Source organism: Aplysia californica, unplaced genomic scaffold, assembly GCF_000002075.1.
Source record: "Aplysia californica isolate F4 #8 unplaced genomic scaffold, AplCal3.0 scaffold00283, whole genome shotgun sequence".
Lineage (NCBI taxonomy): Eukaryota > Metazoa > Mollusca > Gastropoda > Aplysiida > Aplysiidae > Aplysia > Aplysia californica.
This window is the reverse complement of record NW_004797553.1, coordinates 775,305-780,136: the sequence shown is the minus strand read 5'-3', so window position 1 is coordinate 780,136 and position 4,832 is coordinate 775,305.

Here is a 4,832-nt window from a genome sequence, read left to right as displayed (position 1 = left end):
AGAAGAAGAAGAAGAAGAAGAAGAAGAAGAAGAAGAAAAAGAAGAAGAAAAAGAAAAAGAAAAAGAAGAAGAAGAAGAAGACGAAGAAGAAGAGCTCATCCGACGATGACAGACAACGCATCAGCAGAGGAGAACATTTCTTAGGGTAGATTAAGATAGAAGAAAGAAGGATTAAGAAGATAACTTCTTGTGGATTCTGCTTTCACCCAATGAAACCAAATAATTCTGGCAGAGAAGTGTTTGCCACAGACAGTTTGAGCATTTCATTAAAAGCTTTATTTTCACGTGTGAGCTTATTACTTGACTTCTGCATTTCTAACTTTCGAAACTTTATTTATATATAGCATCATTGCCTAATTTTTATGGAATATTATGACGTCATAGCTAGCAAATCCATAGATTTGTATGATGATATTATCCTTGACGTCATAGCAAGCAAATCCATAGATTTGTATGATGATAATAATCCTAGACTGCATTCTGATATGTACAGTAGAATCTGTCTTAGACAGCCACCCATTCCCGAGGAGAAAAGTGGCTGTCTCATGATCGCCGATGTCTGTTGCAGATTTGGTGCTCGATGGGGATGATGATGGTGATGATGATGATGATAATGATATTAATCTTTTCTATGAAAACATGTGGACCAACAAGGGACACATAAAAATAGTATCATGTACAAGCTACGAGTTAGCTGCCTTTGTATTCATTTTTGGGGCCATTCCATGACAAATTTAACTGCAGTAACACAATATTATTATACACAAACACGCAATGCGGGGATATGGCCTGCAGAAAAAATCTAACCAGTGATAGAATCATTTTTTATTACCGTTATTATTTTTTGTTGTTGTTGTTGTTAGAGACAACCATCTTTTACATTTTAACCAGTGACTTACTTTGTATCAATCGATATATTATGTACACAGACTTTTTTATATCTATGCATTCAAAATTAGTGTCAGTATGGAGACAATTGTAACATGGAATGGCCCGTTCAATCAATGATATTAATAAGAAATAATATTGTCATATCGCTGGCGTCGGATTCTAACCGTGTATCCGCAAAATTAGGTCAAGCGGTTTTTTTTTAGAGAGGGGTGTTTTATTTGTTGTTTTTGTTTGTTGTTGTTATTGTTGCTGTTTTTCTCAAATTATGTTATCCAGAACCGAATTATAATTAATTGGCGATTGGTAGTACGCCCTTGGGTCATTCTGTACCTCCGGGGTTGTATTCTTCACATTTTAGAATACCTCTAGCACGAAGACCTCTTTGAAATTGTCAGTATTTCTCAAAAAATCATTTAGACAGACTGCTGTGCAAAGCGAACGGATCTGATTAACGAGTATGTTTCCTCTGTGGAAAGTGGTGGCACAGAGTTCCCCACGTCGTATGGATACGATAGTAAAACACGACGTACGGATAGGGTTAAAAAAGAAATTACATGTTTTTCCACTTATCCAATAAAATCAGTGTTAATGGATACACGGTTCGAGACTGACGTCGAAGTTTATTTGTATACTTTGCTACCACCAATACAACACATTATCTGCAGTACTTTGACTTCTGTTGTGTTCTGTTTTATTTGTTAATCTTTGTTCTATTTATTTTTTGCTCTTTGCACCTTCTATTTGTTTCTCTTAATTCTAATCAATTCAAGCTATTTGTTCGATTTATTCGTTTCTCTTTGTTGTATTTATTTGTTTCTCTTTGTTGTACATTTATTTATTCGTTTCTCTTTGTTGTATTCATTTTCTTTCTCTTTATTGTATGTATTTATTTGTTTCTCTTTGTTCTTTGTATATGTTTCTCTTTGTTCTATGTATATGTTTCTCTTTGTTCTATGCTCTTATTTATTTGTTTTCCTTCATCCTGGTGCATCTTAACTTTTCACTGCCTGACTCAATTTACTTGCTTCTTTTTTTCGTTTTTTTTTTGTTTTTGTTTTTTTGTTTGTTTGTGTGTTCATTTGCTGTTTTTGTTTGTTTGTTTGTTATTTGTTTTGTTTGTTGTTTGTTTGTTAAAACTGTTTAATTCCTTAATAGTGAGAGTGGGTGGTTGGCGGGTGCTCTGGTGGGATTTTCTCCTTCTTTCCTATTATAAAAGATTTATCTTCTCTATGTCCCCCCCTTCTTTTTGTGTTTGTTACTCTCTCGTAACACTTTTAATCTTCAGCACTCATATGATCTCATTGTGTTGCAAGTGCCGTAAAACTCTTACTAAAATAATAAAACAATGAATACATGATACATGTAGTAGGGAAATCTCTTTTTTTGTTTAAATAGTCTAATTTTGGGGGGCCATTCTAAAGTCTCCATTTAAGGCAGCTCTGGTTCGTCAGAGACCTTTTGATACACAGTGCACACAGCCAATCACATTCGTTTGATTGAGTCGGGGACTCCTTGATTTTTCTTCATGTTTTTTCAAGGCAAAAGGTGCCATGTTGGCACAGTTGGACTGGATTAGATTAAATTCGACTGTGACCTTCAAATCAAACATGTTTGTTTTTTCCGAAGTCGCGAATCAAATTGGTAGTATCGTGCCAAAATTTTAGTAGACGCAGGAAGCTTTTGTCGCATCCATATAAAGATGTATGGCAGCGTTCAGGGAAAAAAGAGCATAGGAAGACCGAAGAAGAGTTGGGGGGACAACATCAAGGAAAGGGCAGGCCTGGCACTCAAAGACACGCTCAGAAAGGCTGACGACGGGAAGGAGTGGAGGAAGCTGGTGGCCAAATCTTCAAAGGCGCCCCGACGGACATCCAGTCTACAGGATAAGTGAAGGTGAAGGTGAAGATGAAAGAAGGAAAATCTGGCAGGCCCCGATTCACTCAAAGGTATCGGACTGGCAGTGTGCACTTGCTTAACCCTATCCGTACGCCCCGGAGTCATTTTGTACCCTCGGGGTTGAATTCTTCACACTTTAGAATACTTCTAGTACGATGATCACTTTGAAACTTTCGGTATTTCTCAAGAAATCATTTTGACAGACTGCCGTGCAAAGCGTACGGGTCGGATTGACGAGTAAATTTCCTCTTTGAAAGTGGTGGCACAGAGTTCCCCACGTCGTATTGATACGATAGTAAAACACGACGTACGGATAGGGTTAAGTGGTGGCACAGAATTCCCCACGTCGTATGGATATGATAGTAAAACACGACGTACGGATAGGGTTAAAGGAACTTATCATCTGTCTTATGTTCGTGATTCCTCGTCTGTGTTCTATCACGATCGGTTAAGAGTACATTTGACATAAGTGGGCGAAAATGTGAAACTGTATGTGTTTAACACCGCTATCAACACTATTAGGTTATCTAAGAAATGGAACCAAATCTCCGAAAGGACCGACCGAAACAGGAAATTAGTGTACAGTAAAGTGCCTTTCCCTGTGACACAACGTCGGACCGAGTCTTCTTCTTCTTCTTCTTCTTCTTCTTCTTCTTCTTCTTCTTCTTCTTCTTCTTCTTCTTCTTCTTCTTCTTCTTCTTCTTCTTCTTCTCTCGGTAAGTGAATTTGTGTGTATGCGTGTGTGTTTTTATGTGTGGGTGTGTATATTGTGTATGTGTATGTTGGTACGTGTGTGTATATGTTGGTGTGTGTATGTGTGTGTGTGTATGCATGTGTGAACGTGTGTGCGTGAATGTATGTGCGAGCGCGCGCGCGCGCGTGTGTGTGTGTGTGTGTGTGTGTGTGTGTGTGTGTGTGTGTGAGTATTTATTGAATGTAAGCACACGCATGAATGCATGAGTGCGTGTGTGTGTGTGAGCATATTATTATGTGTCTGTTTGCACGTGTGAATGTTTTTGTTCAGGTATAAGTATACAAAAATGCTTGGATAATTATTACAGTAAACGACAAGGTCTGGGCATGAATAACATTGTGAATGGTTTTGTTCATGTATACGTAAAAAACAAAAATGGTGGGTGGTTTGCGAGTGCTCTAGTGTGGCTTGCTTCTTCTTTCCTATCAAACATCTATCGTCCTTGTCTCCTCTTCTTCTTTTTTTATGTTTGTTACTCTCTTGTAGCACCTCTAATCTTCTGGCGCTCATATGACCTTATGCAGTTGCGAGCGTCGTAAAAACTCTACAAAACATTTTTTTTTAAATGCCTGGATGTCACTAGTAAATAACAAGGTGTGAGCATGCATAAACGAGCGAATGTTTTTGTTCGTGTATACGCAAACAGAAATGCTTGCACAATATATATATATATATATATATATATATATATATATATATATATAGTAAAGAACAAGGTGAGGGCATGTATGAACGTGTGAATGGTTTTGTTCATGAAATACGTAGATCTATACAATAATGCTTGGATAATATAGTAAAGAACAATGTGTAACGAGTGAATGAGAACGTCTTCCAAGATGGTCGCACGTTGCACAGACGTCACTTCACATCACGACTGACTCTCCTCTCTCTCTTATCTTGTTGTTCTCTTTCTCCGGAACCGCCGCGCCCAGTTACGTCACTTTTGACCCCGCCGGATTCTACCACCACAGTATGGTAAACCAAAATAGCAAACTACTAAAATTAGAGACTTAAAAAAAAGAAAAGAAAAGAAATAAATTCGGTGTATTTATAGCGCACCAAATCTAAATAGTTCAACCGATTTTGATGGATGCCATATATATAAACTCAGATTATGTAAGATTCTTAATTTTTTTTAAATAGTTGTATAGTTGTTTTTACGCCCCCATCCACACAAATTTGATCATTTAAGAGGCGGGCTGCTTAGACCCTACCTGTTAGAGCCATCCCAGGCTAAGAGATATAATACATCGTCCCAGCAGAAAAACCGAGATACTAGACGTACCCCCCC